Source organism: Pristiophorus japonicus, chromosome 9 (genome assembly GCF_044704955.1).
Source record: "Pristiophorus japonicus isolate sPriJap1 chromosome 9, sPriJap1.hap1, whole genome shotgun sequence".
Lineage (NCBI taxonomy): Eukaryota > Metazoa > Chordata > Chondrichthyes > Pristiophoridae > Pristiophorus > Pristiophorus japonicus.
This window is the reverse complement of record NC_091985.1, coordinates 46,473,407-46,498,456: the sequence shown is the minus strand read 5'-3', so window position 1 is coordinate 46,498,456 and position 25,050 is coordinate 46,473,407. Positions and strand designations below refer to the sequence as shown.

Genomic DNA, 25,050 nt, shown 5'->3' with positions numbered 1-25,050 from the left:
ACAAGAAAAATCATATTTTTTTAAAAGGCGAATAAAAATTCAAATGGATAACCTATGCAGATTTAATTTTTAAAATCTTTGGAGTATTGTAAAACAACATAACACAACTTCCAAATGCATTTTTTTTATATTTCTGATGAGATTTACAAAATCACATTTTCTGAAATGAGTGTTATGTGGATGTAAAGAAATGTACAAAAAGAAAGAGCGTTCTTAAAGGGTTACTGTCTGAAGGAAAAATTACTGACAAACATTGTTTTGCTCTGAGAGTGAGAAGAACTATGTCGTCCAGATGAAAGTGGCACATCACGCGCAAATGATGCATTTCAATGTGATTTACATTAACCTGTGTGTTTGTAAGGAAACAGCAAAAAATTCAACAAACAACTTTCACGATGTGGTGCCCCTTTAACTCCTAGCATTCCTGGAATAATTCAAGGCACAAGAATAATTGGAGTGCACACGACACCATGAGATTGGTACGATGGGCTATATCTCCATGATCATCCCACATCGAAGAGTTCCAAATTTCAGATGCATCACTGTGAGGATTCGAGACCAAGAACTTCCCACAGAAAAGGAGGGAGGTTCAGAGTCTGGCTGCTCTCATGCTCCTCATAGCAGCTAATGTTGTAGGCCCAGATCAATGCCACCCGCATGCCGTCTTGGCAATGGTAAATGTGCAGATCTTGAGATACCAGGAAAAAACAAAGCAAATGAGAAATAAAATTGATCCATACCCTTACAGAATATATATATATATATAGTGTTGCATTATGGTCTAGAATTTCTCTCTTGATTTTCAAGGGGATAACCTATAAGGAATTTGTCTTCTTACATTGAAAAGTGCTTTTTAGATTGTTGCATTACTGTTACAGGTATACACAGTACAGTGTACTACAGAAGTGAATATTACATGGTCTAATACAACCACAGAATAATACTGTTTATTCATTATATAAACCTTCTGTATTCGCAATGCTGCATGACTGGATCATTTATGGTTTGACTTTTTAAATGTTTAACATGTAGAAACACATACTTATATTGTGGTACTCTTATCTGACAAATAATGTGAAATAAAGATCTATTAACATTGGCTGATTTGATTGAGTATTGGAAATGCTCGCTTAATTTTTTGGAATAGAAACATACAAACATAGAAAATGGGTGCAGGAGTAGGCTATTCGGCCATTCGAGCCTGCACCACCATTCAATAAGATCATGGCTGATTATTCACCTCAGTACCCCTTTCCTGCTTAATCTCCATACCCCTTGATCCCTTTAGCCGTAAGGGCCATATTCAACTCCCTCTAGAATATATCCAATGAACTGGCATCAACAACTCTCTGCGGAAGAGAATTCCACAGGTTAACAACTCTCTGAGTGAAGAAGTTCCTCCTCATCTCGGTCCTAAATGACTTACCCCTTATCCTTAGACTGTGACCCCTGGTTCTGGACTCCCCCAACATCAGGAGCATTCTTCCTGCATCTAACCTGTCCAGTCCTGTCAGAATTTTATATGTTTCTATGAGATGCGCTCTCATTCTTTTAAACTCCAGTGAATACAGGCCCAGTCGATCCAGTCTCTCCTTATATGTCAGTCCTGCCATCCCGGGAATCAGTCTGGTGAACCTTCGCTGCACTCCCTCAAGAGCAAGAATGTCCTTCCTAAGATTAGGAGACCAAAACTGAACACAATATTCCAGGTGAGGCTTCACCAAGACCCTGTACAGCTGCAACAAGACCTCCCTGCTCCTAAACTCAAATCCCCTAGCTATGAAGGCCAACATGCCATTTGCCTTCTTCACTGCCTGCTGCACCTGCATGCCAACCTTCAATGACTGATGTACCATGACTCCCAGGTCTCGTTGCACCTCCCCTTTTCCTAATCTGCCACCATTCAGATAATATTCTGCCTTCATGTTTTCGCCACCGAAGTGGATAATCTCACATTTATCCACATTATACTGCATCTGCCATGTATTTGCTCACTCACCTAACCTGTCCAAGTCACCCTGCAGCCTCTTAGCATCCTCCTCACAGCTCACACCGCCACCCAGCTTAGTGTCATCTGCAGACTTGGAGATATTACACTCAATTCCTTCATCTAAATCATTAATGTATATTGTAAATAGCTCGGGTCCCAGCACTGAGCCCTGCGGCACCCCACTAGTCATTGTCTGCAATTCTGAAAAGGAACCATTTATCCAGACTCTCTGCTTCCTGTCTGCCAACCAGTTCCCTATCCACGTCAGTACATTACCCCCAATACCATTGCTTTGATTTTGCACACCAATCTCTTGTGTGAGACCTTGTCAAAAGCCTTTTGAAAGTCCAAATACGCCACATCCACTGGTTTTCCCTTGTCCACTCTACTAGTTACATCCTCAAAAAATTCCAGAAGATTTGTCAAGCATGATTTCTATAAAGTCCTTACACAATACCACAAATCCACACGAGGCACATTCTAAGGACGAGGTCACTTTGTGACCTGCACCTTTATTCACAGGACCAAGAAGTGCTGATCCTGTGTGGGACCTCCCTTTTTATATACCTGGATGACCAGGTGAGGAGTGTCTCCCACAAGTTCACCTCCTGTGGTATTGCAGTGTTGTTACATGAAGGTTACATACATGACATCACCTCCCCCCCTCCCCCCCGCAACGTCTTATTGGGATCTTTCGGGTGGTCTGCGCTCCTCGTGGAGCGCCGCAGTTGGGGCTCTGGCTGTTGAGCCTTGGCATGTGTGTCTGTCCCCTGTGGTGATTCCGGGCTGACCGCAGGGACTGTGCATGCTGCTGAATGTTCTTGTTGCTCATTCACTGGCGGTGGTGTGAATACCAACTCATGATCTTCCTCAGGTTCCTCAGTGTCCATGCTTGGTTTTTTACTTGGTCCAGATGCTTGTGGCATATCTGCCCATTGTTAAGTTTAACCACGATGACCCTATTCCCCTCTTTGTCTATTACAGTACCTTCAAGCCATTTGGGCCCCAAAGCGTGACTGAGAACAAAAACAGGGTCATCAATTTCTATACATCTCCCCCTTGAATTACGGTCATGGTACTCATTTTGGCACTGGCGCTTGCCCTCAACAATGTCGGACAAGACAGGATGAATGAGGGTTCTGAGTGTACGGCGGGACCCCCGTGAGCGAGTGCGATCGGGACCTATAGGCCAGCAGGAGGCGCGATAGGCGGCATTGAACGGGGGGACCTTGAATCCTGAGCATGTCTTGTTTTATGATTTGGACCACACGTTCTGCCTGGCCATTGGAGGCGGCTTGAACGGTGCTGTCCTGACATGGTTGATGCCATTACCCGACATGAACTCCCGGAATTCGTAGCTAGTGAAACATGGGCCATTATCGCTAACAAGTATGTCCGGCAAACCGTGGGTCGCAAAGACCGCACGTAGACTCTCCACAGTGGTGGATGGCATGCACGAATTCAAAATGATGCACTCGATCCATTTCGAGTACGCATGAACCACGATGAGAAACATTTTCTCCATGAACAGGCCCATGTAGTCTACATGAATACGTGACCATGGCCAGGGCCATGGGCTGAACGGGGCCTCCCTGGGGGCATTTCCCAGCTGAGCACATGTTGTACACCTGTGAACACAGTGTTCCAGGTCTGAATCAATTCCAGGCCACCAAACGTGTGACTGGGCAATGGCCTTCATCAGCATGATGCCTAGGTGCTCGCTGTGGAGTTCCCTGATGAAAGCTTCCCTGCCCCTCTGGGGCATGACTACCCGGCTGCCCCATAGTAGGCAGTCGGCTTGAATGGAGAGCTCGTCCATCCGCCTGTGAAACGGTCTGACCTTCTCAGGGCATGCTCCGTGTGCGGGCGCCCAATCCCCAGTCAGCACACATTTCTTAATCAAAGATAGGAGGGAATCCCTGTTGGTCCAGATTTTGATCTGGCGGGCTGTGATGGGGGAGCCTGCGCAGTCAAAGGCATCAACGGCCATGACCATCTCAGCGCTTTGCTCCGCTGCCCCCTCGGTGGAAGCCAGTGGTGGCCAGTGGAAGCCTACTGAGCGCGTCAGCGCAATTTTCAGTTCCCGGCCGGTGCCAAATGGTGTAGTCATATGCAGCCAGCGTGAGAGCCCATCGCTGTATGCGAGCTGATGCATTGGCATTGACAGCCTTGCTGTCTGACAATAGGGATGTTAACGGCTTGTGGTCTGTTTCTAATTCGAACCTCCTGCCAAAAAGGTACTGGTGCATCTTTTTCATCCCATAGACACATGCGAGTGCTTCCTTCTCAACCATCCCATATCCATGTTCTGCTTGAGAGAGCGACCTGGAGGCATAAGCCACAGGTTGTAGTTGGCCCTCAGCATTGCCCTGCTGCAACACGCACTCAACCCCATAGGACGATGCATCACATGTCAGAACCAATTTCTTACAGGGGTTGTACAGGGTCAACAACTTATTTGAACAGAGTAGGTTACACGCCCGATTGAAAGCCCGTTCTTGACAGTCCCCCCAAAACCAATCGCAACCCTTACGCAGGAGCATGTGTAGCGGCTCCAACAATGTGTTTAAGTTCGGCAGAAAGTTCCCGAAATAGTTCAAGAGCCCCAGAAATGAATGCAACGTTGATGTGTTGCAGGGCTTGGGCGCTCGTCGAATCGCCTCTGTTTTGGATTCGGTAGGCCGAATCTCATCTGCAGCAACCCTCCTGCCCAGAAACTCGACTTCGGGAGCCAAAAACACACACTTAGGTTTCTTGAGTCGCAGCCCTACCCGGTCCAGTCAGCATAGCACCTCTTCCAGGTTGTGGAGGTGTTCCTCGGTGTCCGACCCGTGATGAGGATGTCATCCTGGAATACGATCGTTCCAGGAATGGATTTGAGCAGGCTTTCCATGTTTCTTTGAAAGATCGCGGCCGCTGATCGAATGCCAAACGGGCACATGTTGTAAACAAACAGTCCCTTGTGCGTGGTGATTGTGGTCAGTAGTTTGGATTCGTCGGCCAGTTCTTGGGTCATGTAGGCTGAAGTGAGGTCCAACTTGGTAAACAGCTTGCCGCCTGCCAGCGTGGCAAAAAGATCCTCCACTCTCGGAAGCGGGTATTGGTCTTGTAGGGACACCCGGTTGATAGTGGCCTTGTAGTTGCCACAGATCCTGACAGAGCCATCCGCTTTTAGGATGGGAACAATGGGGCTCGCCCAGTCGCTGAATTCAACGGGCGAGATGATGCCCTCTCTCAGCAAACGCTTTCAATTGAATTCGCTTTCAATTTTTTCCCGCATCACATACGGCACAGCTCTGGCTTTGTGGTATACTGGTCTGGCGTCCGGGGTGATGCGAATCACTACTTTGGTATCTTTGAACATCCTGACGCCAGGTTGGAATAGAGGCTCAAATTGCTGTAGGACCTGTGAGCATGAACTTCGCTCCACAGATGACACTGCATAGAAACATAGAAAATAGGTGCAGGAGTAGGCCATTCGGCCCTTCTAGCCTGCACCGCCATTCAATGAGTTCATGGCTGAACATTCAACTTCAGTACCCCCTTCCTGCTTTCTCGCCATATCCCTTGATCCCCCTAATAGTAAGGACCTCATCGAACTCCTTTTTGAATATATTTAGTGAATTGGCCTCAACAACTTTTTGTGGTAGAGAATTCCACAGGTTCACCACTCTCTGGGTGAAGAAGATCCTCCGCATCTCGGTCCTAAATGGCTTACCCCTTATCCTTAGACTGTGATCTCTGGTTCTGGACTTCCCCAACATTGGGAACATTCTTCCTGCATCTAACCTGTCTAACCCCGTCAGAATTTTAAATGTTTCTATGAGGTCCCCTCTCATTCTTCTGAACTCCAGTGAATACAAGCCCAGTTGATCCAGTCTTTCTTGATAGGTCAGTCCCGCCATCCCGGGAATCAGTCTGGTGAACCTTCGCTGCACTCCCTCAATAGCAAGAATGTCCTTCCTCAGGTTAGGAGACCAAAACTGTACACAATACTCCAGGTGTGGCCTCACCAATGCCCTGTACAACTGTAGCAACACCTCCCTGCCCCTGTACTCAAATCCCCTTGCTATGAAGGCCAACATGCCATTTGCTTTCTTAACCGCCTGCTGCACCTGCATGCCAACCTTCAATGATTGATGTACCACGACACCCAGGTCTCTTTGCACCTCCCCTTTTCCTAATCTGTCACCATTTAGATAATAGTCTGTCTCTCTGTTTTTACCACCAAAGTGGATAACCTCACATTTATCCACATTATACTTCATCTGCCATGCATTTGCCCACTCACCTAACCTATCCAAGTTGCTCTGCAGCCTCACAGCATCCTCCTCGCAGCTCACACTGCCACCCAACTTAGTGTCATCCGCAAATTTGGAGATACTACATTTAATCCCCTCATCTAAATCATTAATGTACAGTGTAAACAGCTGGGGCCCCAGCACAGAACCTTGCGGTACCCCACTAGTCGCTGCCTGCCATTCTGAAAAGTACCCATTTACTCCTACTCTTTGCTTCCTGTCTGACAACCAGTTCTCAATCCATGTCAGCACACTACCCCCAATCCCATGTGCTCTAACTTTGCACATCAATCTCTTGTGTGGGACCTTGTCGAACGCCTTCTGAAAGTCCAAATATACCACATCAACTGGTTCTCCCTTGTCCACTCTACTGGAAACATCCTCAAAAAATTCCAGAAGATTTGTCAAGCATGATTTCCCTTTCACAAATCCATGCTGACTTGGACCTATCATGTCACCTCTTTCCAAATGCACTGCTATGACATCCTTAATAATTGATTCCATCATTTTACCCACTACCGATGTCAGGCTGACCGGTCTATAATTCCCTGTTTTCTCTCTCTTTCCTTTTTTAAAAAGTGGGATTACATTGGCTACCCTCCACTCTATAGGAACTGATCCAGAGTCAATGGAATGTTGGAAAATGACTGTCAATGCATCCACTATTTCCAAGGCCACCTCCTTAAGTACTCTGGGATGCAGTCCATCAGGCCCTGGGGATTTATCGGCCTTCAATCCCATCAATTTCCTAAACACAATTTCCCGGCTAATAAGGATTTCCCTCAGTTCCTCCTCCTTACTAGACCCCCCGACCCCTTTTATAACCGGAAGGTTGTTTGTGTCCTCCTTCGTGAATACCGAACCAAAGTACTTGTTCAATTGGTCCGCCATTTCTTTGTTCCCCCCGTTATGACTTCCCCTGATTCTGACTGCAGGGGACCTACGTTTGTCTGCGTGCACATCCCCCCATTTCCAGTTCATCTCAGCTAACCAGCTCCTCCCCAACAGTGCGGGATCATTGCCCGGGACAATCCAGGGCAGCAGCCGGTTCACTGATCCATTGTGCGTGACAGCCAACATTGCACTGCCTAGCACTGGAATGATTTCTTTGGTGTACGTCCATAATTGAGTCTCAATGCTTTCTAGTTTGGGTCTGCTGGCTTTGAGTGGCCATAGCTTTTCGAATTGCTAAACGCTGATGAATGACTGGCTGGCCCCCGTGTCCAGCTCCATGTGTACCGGGATGCCGTTTAATAGGACCTTCATCATCATAGGTGGCGTTTTGGTATATGAGCTGTGAATATTTGCTACATGAACCCACTGAACTTCAGCGTCCATTGATTTGCCCCACACGTCATCCTGCATCGCAGACCCCTCTTCTGGTCCATCCGCCTCGTAAATTAGCCTGGTAGCAGGCTTCCTGCACATTCTAGCTAAATGGCCAGTGAGGTTACAATTTCTGCAGGCGAACTGTTGAAACCTGCAGGTCTGAGCAGCATGTCTGCCCTCACACCTCCAGCATGAACAGAGATTCCCATTGTTGGGAACAAAGGAGCTGTTACCAGGCATTCCTCACTGATTGTCCCTTTGACTGCTCTTGAGCACCCTGTTAGTGGGTGTCAATGGCCGCATCCCAGAACGCATTGTCCACTGGGATGGCGTAAATGTCCGTTCAGCCTGCCATTGTCTGTGTTGAAAACCTGTTCTGGGGTCTATTGCTGCCTGGGGTGTGTCGAACTGCCCTTGCCTGCCTGCTGGGCTCTGAGTCACATTTATGATATTGACCCCCTGATCCATCGCCTCGTTGGAGTCAGAATTGCGCGCATATATTATCTTGGTTTCCTCTTCCCCCGCCATAAAAGTCTGAGCCAGCAACGCCGCCGCTTCCAAGGTCAAGTCCTTGGTCTCGATTAACTTTCTCAAAATCCCGGCATGACCGATGCCCTCAATAAAGAAATCCCTTCGCATCTCCCCCCTGCAGGCGTCTGTGAACTTACAGAGGCTGGCCAAGCGCCGGAAGCCCGCAACGAAGTCCGGTATGCTCTGTCCTTCCCAACGTCGGTGGGTATAAAATCTATGTCGGGCCATGTGTATGCTGCTCGCCGGTTTGAGGTGCTCACTGATTAGTTTGCTGAGCTCTTCAAAGGTTTTATCCGCCGGCTTCTCAGGTGCTAGCAGGTCTTTCATGAGCGCGTAAGTCTTATGTCCACAGCTGGTCAGTAGATGAGCCCTTCGCTTGTCGGCTGCTGCATCTCCCAGCCAGTCCTTCGTGACAAAGCTCTGCTGAAGCCTCTCAATGAAATCGTCCCAGTCCTCACCAACACAGTACTGTTCCTCTGTGCTTAACCGGTGGCCTTTCTCATGGGTCGTTGATTCCCGTTTCTCGTCGCCACTGTAAAGTCCTTACACAATACCACAAATCCACACGAGGCACATTCTATGGATGAGGTCACTCTGTGACCTGCACCTTTATTCACAGGACCAAGAAGTGCAGACCCTGCGTGGGACCTCCCTTTTTATATACCTGGATGACCAGGTGGGGAGTGTCTCCCACAAGTTCACCCCCTGTGGTCAAGGTGTGCATTTCTCAAGTATATACAGTATTGCAGTGTTGTTACATGAAGGTTACATACATGACAATTTCCCTTTCATAAATCCATGCTGACTTGGACCGATCCTATCACTGCTTTCCAAATGCGCTGCTATTTCATCCTTAATAATGGATTCCAACATTTTCCCCACTACTGATGTCAGGCTAACCGGGCTATAATTTCCCAGTTTCTCTCTCCCTCCTTTTTAAAAAGTGGTGTTACAATAGCTACTCTCCAGTCCACAGGAATTGATCCAGAGTCGATAGACTGTTGGAAAATGATCACCAATGCATCCACTATGTCTAGGGCCACTTCCTTAAGTACTCTGGGATGTAGACTATCAAGCCGTGGGGATTTATCGGCCTTCAATCCCATCAATTTCCCTAACACAATTTCCTGACTAATAAGGATGTCCTTCAGTTCCTCCTTCTCGCTAGACCCTTGGGAATTAACTTTGGCTCTAAGTAGAATATTTTTGTTGTTTCATGTACATCTATTATATATATTAAATTGCCTCTCCTGAATGCTGTTTCTCATAGGTGTTTTAAAACATTTCCATGACTCATCTTTGGGACATGAGATAAACTATGATGAAGTCATGAGTCTGGACTGGTTTCACTCATAGCCTGAGGGGTTTGGACTTGTGTTCCTGTAAATAGAACTTAAAGAGGGGAAAAGCTTTACATCATTTCTCCGGTGTTTCTGCCCGAGTTATGGTGGGTGACTGAGGATTACAGCAGACCATATACCTGTACAATACCACTTACTGTGTGCGATACTAGGTGTGTGTATGTGTATTTGTGACAGACAAGGTGTGGCATCCTTAACATTGAAAATTCCTATTGCAGCGCTATCTACACATTCTGTACTTCCGGTACTATAATGGGATCTCCCTTATTAGCAAGATTGACATGAGAGTTTTTGATGAAACATGACTGATTTTAATATATAATGGGCGTGATTTTGCAGTCAGCGGCGAACATTACCAGGAATAGTAGCAGTGGTTATGTTACTGGACTACTAATAGAAACATAGAAAATAGGTGCAGGAGTAGGCCATTCGGCCCTTCTAGCCTGCACCGCCATTCAATGAGTTCATGGCTGAACATGCAACTTCAGTACCCCATTCCTGCTTTCTCACCATACCCCTTGATTCCCCTAGTAGTAAGGACTTCATCTAACTCCTTTTTGAATATATTTAGTGAAAAAACATACTTCACCCCAGATGGGACTTGAACCCACAATCCCTGGCTCCGGAAACCAGTGCCTTATCCATTAGGCCACTGGGGCTGTACAGAGACCTGGACTAATGATCCAGAGACGTGAGTTCAAATCCCACCACGGCAGCAGGGAAATTTAAATTCAGTTAATTAAATAAATCTAGAATTAAAAAAGCTAGTATCAGTAATGGTGACCATGAAACTATTGATTGTCGTAAAAACCCATCTGGTTCACCAATGTCCTTTAGGGAAGGAAATCTGCCGTCCTTTCCCGATCTGGCCTATATGCGATTCCAGACCCACAGCAATGTGGTTGACTTAACTGCCCTCTGAAATTGCCGAGCAAGCCACTCAGTTGTACACAACTACTACAAAAAAACAATAAGAAGAATAAAACCGGACGGACCACCCGGCATCAACCTCAGCACCGGTTTTGGACACGACAACAACACACCCAGCCCAGTCGACCCTGCAAAGTCCTCCTCATGAACATCTGGGCACTTGTGCCAAAATTGGGGGAACTGTCCTACAGATTAGTCAAATAACAGACTGACATGGTCATATTCACAGAATCATACCTTTAAGACCGTGTCCCAGACTCCTCAATTGCCATCCCTGGGTGTGTCCCATCCAACAGGCAGGACAGACCCACTCAAGGTAGTGGCACAGTAGTATACAGTCGGGAGGGTGTGGCCCAGGGAGTCCTCAACATTGACTCCGGACCCCATGAAGTCTCATAACTTCAGGTCAAGCATGGGCAAGGAAACCTGTTGCTGATTACTACCTACTACCTTCCCTCAGCTGATGAATCAGTACTCCTCCATATTGAACACCATTTCGAAGAAGCACTGAGCAGCAAGGGCACAGAATGTACACTGGGTGGGGGACTTCAATGTCCATCACCAAGAGTGGCTTGGTAACACCACTACTGACCGAGCCCTGAAGGACATAGCTGCCAGACTCGCCCTGCGACAGGTGGTGAGAGAACCAACACGAGGGAAAAACCTACATGACCTGGTCCTCACCAATCTACCTGTCACAGATGCATCTGTCCATGATAACATTGATAGCAATGACCACCGCACTGTCCTTGTGGAGACGAAATCTCATCTTCACAAGGAGGACACCCCCTTTGTGTTGTGTGGCACGACCACCGTGTTAAATGGGATAGATTCAGAACAGATCTAGCAGCTCAAAGCTGGGCATCCATGAGGCGCTGTGGGCCATCAGCAGCAGCAGAATTGTATTCCACCACAATCTGTAACCTCATGGCCCGGCATATCCCTCACTCTACCATTACCATCAAGCCAGGGGACCAACTCTGGTTCAACGAGGAATGCAGAAGAACAAGCCAGGACGTGTACCTAAGAATAAGGTGCCAACCTGGGGAAGCTGCAACACAGGCCTATATTAATTCTAAACAGCGGAAGCAGCATGCTACAGACAGAGCTAAGTGATCCCACAATCAATGAATCAGAACAAAGCTCTGCAGTCCTGCCACATCAAGTCGTGAATGGTGGTAGGCGATTAAACAAATAACGGGAGGAGGAGGCTCCATGAATCCTCAATGATGGCGGAGTGCTGTATACGTGTGCAAAAGACAAGGCTGAAGTGTTTGCAACCATCTTCAGGCAGAAGTGCCAAGTGGATGATCCATATCGGCCTCCTCCTGAGGTCCCACAATCACAGAAGCCAGTTTTCAGCCAATTCGATTCACTCCATGTGATATTAAGAAACGGCTGAGTGCGCTGGATACAGCAAAGGCTATGGACCCTGACAACATCCCGGCTGTCGTGCTGAAGACTTGTGCTCCAGAACTAGCCAAGCCTCCAGCCAAGCTGTTCCAGTACAGCTATAACACTGGCATCTACCCGACTGTGGAAAACTGCCCAGGTGTGTCCGTGCCACAAAATGCAGGACAAATCCAATCCAACCAATTACTGCCCCATCAGTCTACTCTCAATCATCAGCAAAGTGATGGAAGGTGTCGTCAACAGTGCTATCAAGTGGCACTCACTCAACAATAACCTGCTCACCGCTGCTCAGTTTGGGTTCCATCAGGGCCACTCAGCTCCAGACCTCATTCCAGCCTTGGTCCAAACATGGACAAAAGAGTTGAATTCCAGAGGTGAGCTGAGAGTGACTGCCCTTGACATCAAGGCAATATTTGACTGAGTGAGGCATCAAGGAACCTCAGCAAAATTGAAGTAAATGGGAATCATGGGGAAAAACTCTTCACTGACTGGAGTCATACCTAGCACAAAGGAAGATGGTTGTAGTTATTGGAGGTCAATCATCACAGCCCCAGAACATCACTGCAGGAGTTCCTCGGCAGTGTCCTGGGCCCAACCATCTTCAGCTGCTTCATCAATGACCTTCCCTCCATCATAAGGTCAGAAGCGGGGATGTTCGCTAATGATTGCACAGTGTTCAGTTCCATTTGCAACTCCTCAGATAATGAAGCAGTCCATGCCCAAATGCAGCAAGACCTGGATGACATTCAGGCAATGACTATTCCCAACAAGCAAGAGTCTAACCAACACCCCATGACATTCAAGGGCATTACAATCACTGATTCCATTACCATCAATATCCTGGGGGTCACCACTGACCAGAAACTTAACTGAACCAGCCACATAAATACTGTGGCAACAAGAGCAGGTCAGAGACTGGGTATTCTGTGACAAGTGTCTCACCTCCTGACTCCCCAAAGCCTTTCCACCATCTACAAGGCACAAGTCATGAGTGTGATAGAATACTCTCAACTTGCTGGATGAGTGCAGTTCCAACAACACTCAAGAAGCTCGACACCATCCAGGACAAATCAGCGCGCTTGATTGGCACCCCATCCACCACCTTAAACATTCACTCCCTCCACGACCGGCGTACCGTGGCTGCAGTGTACCATCTACAAGATGAACTGCAGCAACTCACCAAGGTTCTTTGGCAGCACCTCCCAAACCCCGACCTCTACCACCTAGAAGGACAAGGGCAGCAGGCGCATGGGAACACCTCCTTTTCCAACTTCCCCTCCAAGGCACACACCATCCTGACTTGGAAGTATATCGTCGTTCCTTCATCGTTGCTGGGTCAAAGTCTTGTAACTTCCTCCCTCACAGCACTGTGGGAGAACCTTCACTACAAGGACTGCAGTGGCTCAAGAAAGTGGGTCACCACCACCTTCTCAAGAGTAACTAGGGATGGGCAATAAATGCTGGCCTTGCCAGCGAAGCCCACATCCTAGGAATGAATTAAAAAAAATTGCACTTGCACTTTCCCATAGAAAGTCTATGGGCCTTTGCACTGGAAGTTTCTGTCAGCCAACCATCCAAAAAGCAGAGCACCCTCCACAGGGGGTCTGGGACCTGTGTGAACAGGACGAATAACTGTGCGTCTCCCTAACCAATCAGATTGAAGAATCGTTAATAAGCAACACAGTGTCTGATCAAGGAAGAAACAGTTCGAATAGTAAATTCAATATTGAATCAGGTGCAGAAACCGGAATAAAGAGAGGGAAATAAACGTTGGAATAAGAATAACGATGGTACACATGGTGTTTGGAGGCAATGATAATACATCCACTGTTTTCACTGAAAACATTCAAATTGCATGAGAATCCAGTATACAATCCTCAGACTTGGTTATAATGCATAAAACGCATGCGAAACCTGAGACCTGGCATATATAAAATCCCCCAACATCTGCTTGCCTGATTGGCTATATTTCTTTTCCTTATTATACTTTCTTTTATTATTTCTCTCTTTTTCTTGTAATTTTTTTCCCATAATTCCAGATTTCAGACAGTTTCCTACTCATTACAATAGTGACTACACTTCAATAGCACTCATTGGCTGTAAAGCGTTAGGAACGTACTGAGGTCATGAAAGGTAGCTAAATAAATGCATTCTTTCTTTCTTTCAACTGCTTCTTCTGCTGTCTGTGGAGGAATAAACAATAAAGAGTGAAGGTCTATTCCAACCCACCAGTGTTCTGAAACAAATTTATTTTCACTGAAGATTGTTTCATATTGCACCAAACAAAGAAACAGCATTCAATGCATCATTCTGGGGTGGATTCTAACCCAACTCCCATAGAAAGGGACAATGTCTATAGCATGACCAGATCTTTGAGTAGTGTAGTTTTATTTTGTCGAGCTGCAGGGGATGACTCCTATGGTAAAGAGCTCCATCTGGTGGCCTGCAAAAGGAAGTAATAAAAGTCACTCTTTGAATTCCTTGTAATTTAACTACAAGTACTGCAGAATGTAAGGTTCATGATAGAAATGCTTACCACATTTGTAAATTTTAAATGGATTAATGCTGCCATTTAATAGCGGAGAGAGAGAAGTTTGATATAAGTGCCTAAAGCTTTTGTACAATGGTTCTGGGCTGGATTTTCGCCTTTACCGATTTCGGGGCGGTCCCAATACTGCCTGAAAAAAATTTGTACATTTGACTGGAAATTTTGGCAAAAAATGAGGATCCGTGATCGCGGGCGTTAAATCAGGAGTTACACAACAAGCTTTGTGCGTCTGAGCCGAAAATCGTGGCAGTAAAAGAGGCAGCCATTTTGCGCATGCGCTGTCGTGTTTTTTTCTCCCCGGGTTATTTCAGGGCACGCCAGCTTCATGCACACATGCGCAGATGATCCACCCGACTTCTGGCATTTCTGCAGAGATGGAGCAGCAGGAGGGCAGGCAGTATGCCAGCCGTTTCTCAACAGAAACTGCTGAGGCCTTAGGCTATGCATTGAAGAGGAAGTGGACATCACTCCATCTGGTTGGGAGAAGGAGGCGGTTGCCAACAATTTTCAAATGATTATGGCATGAAATTGCCCAGGAGATGTCTGCGGCAGACACGGTTACCAGAACTGGCACCAATGCCGTAAAAAGTTCAACGACCTTACGAGGATCATTAGAGTGAGTACCCTTCACATTTATGTATGCCTGCTTTCCTTCCAACAGGAATGTCAGGCATTATGTGAAGTCTTTCATCTATCTGCCCATTCTCAAAGTCTTGCAGCCTGTGGTGTGGGTTTCACAATGCATCAGAAAGCTGAAGGTTGACTTCTCCAGCCATTGCCTCTTGTTCTCTAATCATTGAGAACCTTCCTCGCAATACACTCCCACTGCTAATATGGGTTTCATAAAGATCACCTGCAACCCCTATGCTATGTCCCTCTCACCTCCTACCAATCGCTCACAAAGCTCATGCAACATCCACACAGATTGAAGTGAAGACATTTGCACATCCACACAGTATCAGCTATTGAACTATGATAGGCATATGTGGCACAACAGGAGATGTAACCTTTCTGAACCCTTCTTATTTTTCTCATTGCAGGCGAAGCTGTCACACAACAGGCATGAGAAGTGTCGGACAGGTGGGGGTCCGCCTCAGATCCTGGACTTAACAGATGTCGAGAAACGGGTGTCTGCCCTCATTGGAGCACCAGCTCGGACAGTTGCTGGGGCAATGCTGAACCCCCTTCAGGTAGTGAGGGGCAATGTCACGAATTGTTGGTGCAACTCAGGACACCAGTGAGGCCATCATTGACTCGCAGAGGCAGGTGGCCTTCAGCAGCAACAGTGGCGTTCCAGAGTGTGTGGCGTGTGCCATTGATCTCGTTGCAGGCACAAGCTATGCTGCAGCTTGGTGATGTGACTGGTGCCATCCTCTCTGTGTTCCCTGCTGTCCAATGGGGAAGGGACAGTGCCGAAGCAGGCCAGCAAGTTGTGGAGACACATTGTACTCCGGCTGTTGAGGCCCTGCCCTGTCGGATTCTCAGTGGCTCCCAGGAAATGGAAGGTGCTGCCGTTCCTCAGGATGACAGCATTCCAGCTCCCACCACTGATTCTCCAACCATGCATCCTACGCAGTACACACCCGAGCCTGTGCCGATGACGAGCTGCAGCTGTCCACAGCCGGGCCTTCCAGGCCCAGAGCATTCTCATTTGCCTTCTGTACTGTCTGCCCCTAACACAGCAGCCCTCAAGCTGCCTTGCTGTATGCACTGAGGCCTCATTGAAGAGGAGCAGCAGGCGTGGGAGGGGGACTCTCAGGCCAAGTCACATTAAGTGGTGGGACAGCATTCTGCAGATGCCTTGATATTTTATCAGAATGCCTGTAAATTGTTTTTTAATATGCACTTGTTAAGTTACTTGCAGCAGAACGCTGTTTATTGTATCGTTTGATTATGACGGTTTATTGTATAATTGTGTCATTTGATTTTGTGGGAGTGGATTGTTTGTAACTTTTTTTGATAAAAATGTCACTTTGACCCTTTGCCGTTGGTGTAATTTGTATCATTCAAAAGCTCAGCGTAGATGTGCCCCTGTATGGTGCCACATAGCACGGCCAGTATTAGATGCATTTCTCAGCTTCCTCCATTTAACCAAACTGGTCCATTATTAGCTGGCGATGAGCGGCTCTTGCTCCTGCAGCATCTCCATGGTGGTTGTGCAATGGGTTCCTCGCCAGGCGGCTCTTCGTCAACTTCCTCCTCCTGAGGTAGGCCTGCAATCCCCACTGGCAAGGCCTGGGCCGTCATGATGGCCAAGCTGTGCAGCATGCAGCACACCACAATGAATTCGGAGACCGGCTGAGGGGAGTATTGAAGGCTGCCTCCAGAGCAGTTCAGGCGGAAGCTTAAGTGCCCCCAATTATCTGTTCGATGATGTTGCAGGTGGCTGCATGGCTTTCATTGTAGCACTGCTCGGCTTGTGTGGTGGGGTTGCGAAGGGCAGTCATGAGCCAGATGGTTAGGCCGTATCCTTTGTCCCCTAGCAGCCAGCCCTGCCCTTCCCTTTGTCGCTGATGAAAGGATCATGTACGCTCTTGGTTGGAGGTGGAATGGAGGAGAGATGTCTTGTATTCTCCGGGGAGCCCTCCAGGCACTTGCTCAGAAGGCAGTGGAGGCTAATGTCAGGCGTGTAGCTCCAAGATCGTGGATACAGTGTAGGAAGACGTTTTAATGACCTCACACGAGTGGTCAAGGTCAGTGAATGCATCTTCAAATGCCACATCCTACCAACTGCACCACTAGACTCAGCCACTGCTCAATTCACCACACCCCCATCACTCACCTACCAACAATCTCTATCAATTGTGACTTATATCTAACATTCACATGCTCCATCTCACCCTCATACACTTAGCACTGCTGCAAGCCTCACACCCACATCTCACAGCTTGCATACACTGCCACCTATTCAACCACCACAGCCACATCACCTACACAGATTGCATGACACAACCGGAGAAGCTGGAACTAACTGGAGGGGGAGAGGTGCGCCATTATATTCTAAGTCCTGTGGAGGAAACGGTGCCGGCCATTATGGGAAGCCCCATTGCTGAGGCTTTGGTCACCGGTGGGGCTGAAGCCATTGAACATGAGGGTATCTGCATACCTAATCCTCCTCTCATCCCACTTCTCCCTCATCCCACAATGTCTTCTAACAGAGATGATGGTGTAAGCTTGTCCTTGTTTCCTTTCAGTTACCCAAGAACTGCAACCTTCCCAGGCAGTGGAGGAAGAGCAAGGACACAGTGAAGATTAAGTCACACCATCACTCGATTTCGAGTCACAGCCACCAGCTCAGATACTAACACTGTGCATAATTTAGAGGATAGGATCGAGCCTGGATCTATACCTGGTGAGACACCAGGCACAAGTGCGCTGCAGCCAGGACAGGGGAAAAGGATAGCACAGGTTCCAGCTCGCCAGAGGGCGAGGTCACACTCTAGTTCTGCTGCAGAGGACTCAGATGATGACTTCAGTGGGCCAGGCTATGGAAGAAGGCTGATGGGTGTACACACCCAAATACTTGGTGCACTGGAAAGCCTGTCAGAAAGACTTTGTTCATTGTCAAGGAGCATGGAGGAGTCGGCACCTACTTGGCACAGGGTTTTGAGCAGAACTTGGAGCCCAGCATGGCAGTAGCCACCCAATGCCTGAGTCTGCAGTGGAAGATCATGCAATCTCGGCTTGCTGCCATCATGGCTCTGGAAACCACTGTTAAGAGGGGCTTCCAGGACATCACAGCACTCCAGCAATCTGCTTTCCAAGTACTAGGATTGCTGAGGCATTCTCCGGGAGAGTGACAGTGGCTCCATGGAGTATGAACCTGCTGTCCTCTCTCAGGAGGACAGCATTCGTGCTCTCACGCCTGCCACTCCGCCAGGGCCCTTGCTTTTGCCTGTTAGCCAGACAATCCAGGCTACTACGGGTTAGGCTGAGATGGTGCAGTCTGCAGCTGACACTTCTGAAGCTGCTCAAGGTCGCCCTCCAAGGCCATCTGCAGTTTCCACCAGCCATGCTATAGCCACTGGGGATGCATCTCATGGGAGCACTAGGACAGGCACACAGAAGAGGAACTAAGGGAATGCACAATGGTGATTAGTTTCTTTTTGTATGTATTGTGGCATGATTTAATTTATAAATTTGGATTGCAATGTGTATTTTGGGTTGGCTTTTATTTTTGCATTGTGGGAAAGAGGACGATGTGATGATCAGTGACAAAGGGAAGGTAAGGAGTGTGGCACAGTTGGTGAATGGGGAATTGGGGTTGAGGTTACTGGTATCGCTTATTGACTGTTTATGTAGAACCCGGGCAGAAAGGAGCTATTTAGGTTGCAACCTCCCTTGCTCTTCCTACTCTTCCATCTCCTCCTCCACCTTTTCCTCCTCCTCCTTCTCGTGCTCCTGCTCCTCATCTTCTCGCCTGATCAGCGTTGGTAAGGGCTGGTCCCTCATGGTGACAAGGTTGTGCAGCATGCAGCGTGCCACAGCAAGTCTTGAGACCCGCTCAGCCGAGCACTGCAGGGCACCTCCAGAGCAGTCCAGGCAGCGGAACTGTTGCTTGAGGGCACTAATGGTCTGCTCTATAAGATTCCTTGTGACAGCATGGCTCTCGTTGTATGCTTGCTCTGCATGTGCGCATGGGTTGCGGATCATGTCATCAATGGATAACCCTTGTCACCCAGCACCTACCCTTTGGTTTGCCAAGGGATTGAAATACAGCTAGCACAAAGGACTGCCGCGTAATGAACACAATGTGATTTATGCCAGGATATCGGGCATTGACCGGCATGATGTGCTGCCTGTGCTGCACATTGAGGGAGTGGAATCCCTTTCGGTTCAGGTACATGGCAGAGTTGACATGAGGCATACGCAAAGTAATGTGTATGCTGTCATTGGCACCCTACACCATGGGGAAGCCTGCAATCCTTGCAAACCCTTGTGCTCACTCCGCCTGCTTCTCTCTGGCAAGAGGGAATGGGATAAAGCTGTCTCTCTTTGCATAGTGAGCCTCAGTGGCCTCCGTTATGCAGCAATGCATTGCAAACTGAGAAATGTTGCTTTTATCTCCAGAAGCAGCTTGGAAGGAGCCAAGTTCAGAGTCACAGTCACCGTGACAGCCGCAGGCAACGCAATCCTTACCCTGCTCTGAGGCTGGAGTTCTGGCTGCAGCAGGTGTCAGATTTCAGTCACAACCTCTTTAGTGAAGCGCAGACAACTCAAGCATTGGTCATCGCTGAAGTTCAGGTATGAGAATTGCTCCCTGAACACCCTGGGCAGATATGGCCTCCTGCTGAGAAAAGCCTCCCCCCTCCTCACCCTCCCTCTTCTCGCAGCCTGTCCTGCCCTGCCTGGCCTCTTTTCATTCCCCCTAGTTATGCTCAATGCCAAGAGAAAGGCCTACTAGTCCGCCCATTCTGGGAGCAACTGGTCTGTGCAGAAGCCTTTAAGTCAGCAAAAAGGTACTTCCCGCCTGCCACATCACTCCCTGTATACTATTGAAACTTTAACCAACTATAGAAAGCACCAAAAACATGTAGAATCGCAGCAACAGCCAGAAGACATATACCAACAGCTAACCTGCAAGTAGTTGATGATCTGTTTAAATAGCGCTGGTGGGGGGTCCTTCATGCTGTTTAACATAGAAACATAGAAACATAGAAAATAGGAGCAGTAATAGGCCATTCGGCCCTTTGCGTCTGCACTGCCATTCAATATGATCATGGCTGATCCTCTATCTCAACACCATATTCCTGTTTTCTCCCCATACCCCTTGATGCCTTTTGTTTCTAGAAATCTATCTATTTCACTCTTAAATATATTCAGTGACTTGGCCTCCACGGCCTCTGTGGCAGAGAATTCCACAGGTTCACCGCCCTCTGAGTGAAAACATTTCTCCTCATCTTGGTCCTAAATTTCCTACCCCTTATCGTGAGACTGACTCCTTGTTCTAGACTTCCCAGCCAGGGGAAACATCCTCCCCGCATCCAGTCTATTCAACCCGGTCAGAATTTTATACATTTCAATGAGATCCCCTCTCATTCTTCTAAACTCTAGTGAATACAGGCCTAGTCGACCCAATCTCTCCTCATACGACAATCCTGCCATCCCAGGAATCAATCTGGTGAGCCTTTGCTGCACTCCCTCTATGGCAAGTATATCCTTTCTTAGGTAAGGAGACCAAAACTGCACACAATACTCCAGGTGTTTCATCTGTGTTCATCGTGTTCAGCTGTGCGAGGTTCAGAGAGGCCGTGGGCCAGAGCTGGAAGCTCCAACATGGCAGCATTGATGTCAAATCAGTGTTACATGTTGATTGACATCATAATCTGCCTGCTCTGTATGCTGCTGGCAGACATTAGGTGCACGTGTGCAAATGATGAAGTTTCAGGGAACTCGTAGCGCCCCAAAAATGGGCACTACCAAGCCTCCCCTTGCATTTATATATCTTATCACATCCAAGTCATATAGCATCGTAACTTGGACTTACATTGCCGTTCCTTTATCATTGTTGGGTGAGAATCTTGGAATTCTGTAACACCATTGTGGGAGTGCCTTACCGCAAGGACTACAATAGTTCATGAAGCAGGTCCACATCCACCTTCTCAGGGCAATTAGAGATGGGCAATAAATGGGGTCTTGCCAGCTTTTTATCTGAAGAACAAACTTTAAAAATCATTCAGGTGTCCCAAAGCAGTTCCCATCCAATGAATGACTTTAAAGTGCAATCACTATTTCTATGTAGGGCGCAGATTGTTGTCATGTTGACTGGATGCGGGTCTGAAGCCGGTGCAGAGGTCGATGCCAGTCGGTCCGTCCGGTTTTATTCTTCTTATTGTTTTTTGTAGCGGTTGTGTACAATTGAATGGCTATTTCAGAGGGTAGTTACGAGTCAACCACATTGCTGTGGGTCTGGAGTCACATATAGGACAGACCAGGTAAGGACGGCAGATTTCCTTCCCTGAAGGACATTAGTGAACCAGATGGGTTTTTACGACAATCCGATAGTTTCATGATCACCATTACTGATACTAGCTATTTTTATTCTAGATTTATTTAATTAACTGAATTTAAATTTCCCAGCTGCTGTGGTGGGATCATTAGTCCAGGCCTCTGGATTACTAATCCAGTAACATAACCACTGTGCTACTGTTCCTGGTAATGTTCGCCGCTGACTGCAAAATCAGGCTTATTATATATTAAAATCAGTAATTTGGAAGCATGTTTCATCAAAAACTCTCATGTCAATCTTGCTAATAAGGGAGATCCCATTATAGTTCCGGAAGTACAGAATGTGTAGGTAGCACTGCAATAGGAATTTTCAATGTTAAGGATGCCACACCTTGCCTGTCACAAATTCACATACACATACCTAGTATCGCACACAGTAAGTGCGATTGTACAAGTACATGACCTACTGTAATCCTCAGTCACCCACTATAACTCGGGCAGAAACACCGGAGAAATGACGTAAAGCTTTTCCCCTCTTTAAGTTCTATGTACAGGAACACAAGTCCAAACCCCTCAGGATATGGGTGAAACCAGTCCAGGCTCATGCCTTCATCATAGTTTATCTCATGTCCCAAAGATGAGTCATGGAAATTTTTAGAAACATTTTTGAGAAACAACATTCAGGAGAGGCAAAAGGAAGAAAGGGATAGACCAAGTAATTACAGGCAAGTTAACCTAACCGTGGTGGTGGGAAAATTATTGGAAAAAATTCTGACGGACAGGATAAATCTTCATTTAGAAAGACATGGATTAATCAAGGACAGTCAGCATGGATTTGTTAAGGGAAGGTCGTGTCTGACTAACTTAATTGAATTTTTTGCGGAGGTAACAAGGAAGCTCAATGCAGGTAGTGCGTTTGATGTGGTGCATATGGATTTTAGCAAAGCTTTTGATAAGGTCCCACATGGCAAACTGGTCACGAAAGTAAAAAGCCAATGGAATCCAAGGCAAAGTGGCAAGTTGGATCCAAAATTGGCTCAGAGGCAGGAAGCAAAGGGTAATGGTCAATGGGTGTTTTGTGACTGGAAGGCTGTTTCCAGTGGGATTCCACAGGGCTCAGTGCTGGGTCCCTTGCTTTTTTGGTATATTTCAATGATTTAGGCTTGAATGTAGGGGGTGTGATTAAGAAGTTTGCAGATGATACAAAAATTGGCCGTGTGGTTGATAATGAAGAAGAAAGCCGTAAACTGCAGGAAGATATTAATATCTTCAGGGGGGCAGAACAGTGGCAAATGGAATTCAATCCGGAGAAGTGTGAGGTAATGCATTTGGGAAGGCAAGGGAATACACAATACATGGTCGGGCACTGAGAAGTGTAGAGGAACAGAGGGACCTTAGAGTGCATGTTCACAGATCCCTGAATGTAGTAGGACAGGTTGATAAAGTGGTTAAGAAGACATACGGGATACTTGCCTTTATTAGCTAAGGCATAGAATATAAGAGCAGGGAAGTTATGCGTGAACTGTATAAAACACTAGTTAGGCCACCGCTAGAGTACTGCGTGCAGTAATGATCACCACATTACAGGAAACATGTGATTGCACTAGAGAGGGTTCAGAGGAGATTTACGAGGACTCCGCCTGAACTGGAGAATTCTAGCGATGAGGAAAGATTGGATAGAACATAAGAACAAAAGAACATAAGAATTAGGAACAGGAGTAGGCCATCTAGCCCTCGAGCCTGCTCCACCATTCAATAAGATCATGGCTGATCTGATAGGCTGGGGTTGTTTTCTTTTTAAACAGAGAGCGGAGAAAGAAAGAAAGACTTTCATTTATATCGCATCTTTCACGACCACCGGGCGTCTCAAAGCCAATGAAGTACTTTTGGAGCGTAGTCACTGTTGTAATGTGGGAGACCTAATTGAGATGAATAAAATAATGAGGGGCCAGATAGAGTGGATAGGAAGTACATATTTCCCTTAGCAGAGGGGTCAATAACCAAGTGGCAAAGATTTAAAGTAATTGGTAGGAGGTTTAGAGGGAATTTGAGGATAAAATTTTTCACCCAGAGGGCGGTGGGGGTCTGGAACTCACTGCCTGAAAGGGTGGTAGAGGCAGAAACTCTCACCACATTTACAAAATACTTCGATATGCACTTGAAGTGCCGTAACCTACAGGGCTACGGACCAAGAGTTGGAAAGTGGGATTAGGCTGGATAGCTCTTTGTCGGCCGGCGCAGACACGATGGGCCAAATGGCTGTAAATTTCTATGATTCTTTGATTCCATGTCGCTTTCCCCCATCATCGCTGTGCTTGCTGACCTTCACTTGCTCCCGGTCCAACAACGCCTCAATTTTAAAATCGTTGTCCTTGTTTTCAAATCATTCCATGGCCTCCCTATCTCTGTAACCTCCTCCAGCCCTACAATCCTTCGGAATTGAGCCTCGGCTGTAAAGAGCATCTTTCTTTCTGTGCAACAAAACACACTGGCTCAACGAGTGAAGCACCGCGTATCGCGTTTTCCATTAAAATAAAATCATATGTTGCAGGTAATGCCAGTGTCCGAGGCCCCGTGTATTTCAAGGAGCGGAGAGTGTTTGGGACCAGATGGGTTTTTAACGACAATCCTATTAGAAAGCCCACATAAACTACTTGCTCTTTTCACCTTTAACATGCTGATTGCCAAAATTGCTCACTATTCCAGAATCATTCTGAAATGCAAAGATAAACCCCGGCTTCTATTCTCCACTGCTAATCATCGTTTTAAACCCCTCTTCCCAGTCTTCACCCTCACCTCCGACAATAAGTGTGAGGAGCTCATGGACTTCTTTGTCTCTAAAATTGAGACCATCCGTTTGGCCACTTCTACCTCTTCCCTTCCTTCCCCTATTCCAGTGGCCATAACTTCCTCTAAGGATCGTCTCTGCCCTAGCCCTGAACTCACATCTTTCTCCAGTTTCGCTCCAATCTCTCCAAGCTCACCCTGTCCATGAGACCCACTTCCTGCTCCCTTGACCCTATTCCCACCAAACTGCTGACCACCCAACTTCCTTTTCTGGCTCCCATGTTATCTCATATTGTTAACGGTTCTCTCTCCTCAGGTCCCCCCTCTCCCTCAAATCTGCCGTCATCATCCCTCTCGTCAAAAAACCAACCCATGACCCCTCTGTCCTTGCAAACTACCGCCCCATCTCCAACCTCCCTTTCCTCTCCAAAGTCCTTGAACGTGTTGTTGCCTCCCAAATCCGTGCCCATCTTTCCCGCAATTCCATGTATGAATCCCTCCAATCTGGTTTCCATGCCTGCCACAGTACCGAAACGGCTCTCATCAAAGTCACAAATGACATCCTTTGTGACTGTGACAAAGGCAAACTATCCCTCCTCATCCTTCTTGATTTGTCTGCAGCCTTTGACATGGTTAACCACTCTATCCCTCTCCAACGCCTCTCCACCGTCGTCCAGCTGGGTGGGACTGCACTCGCCTGGTTCCATACTTACCTATCTAATCGTAGCCAGAGAATCACCTGCAACGGCTACTCTTCCCGCCCCCGCATCGTTACCTCTGGTGTCCCTCAAGGATCTATGTTTGGCCCTCTCCTATTTCCCATCAACATGTTGCCCCTTGGTGACATCATCTGAAAACACAGCGTCAGTTTCCACATGTACGCTGATGACACCCAGCTCTACCTCAATACCA

General features: G+C 47.3%; 1 protein-coding gene and 1 non-coding gene across 2 annotated transcripts in view; one reads left to right on the top strand and one right to left on the bottom strand.

Moving 5' to 3' along the window:
- Positions 1–25,050, top strand: part of LOC139273031 (stonin-1-like) — a 249,855-nt gene that overhangs the window by 41,228 nt on the left and 183,577 nt on the right. The gene's annotated exons all lie outside the window — the stretch shown is intronic.
- Positions 10,099–10,171, bottom strand: trnar-ccg (transfer RNA arginine (anticodon CCG)). Its single transcript has one exon. It is a non-coding gene; the product is annotated as a tRNA-Arg (tRNA).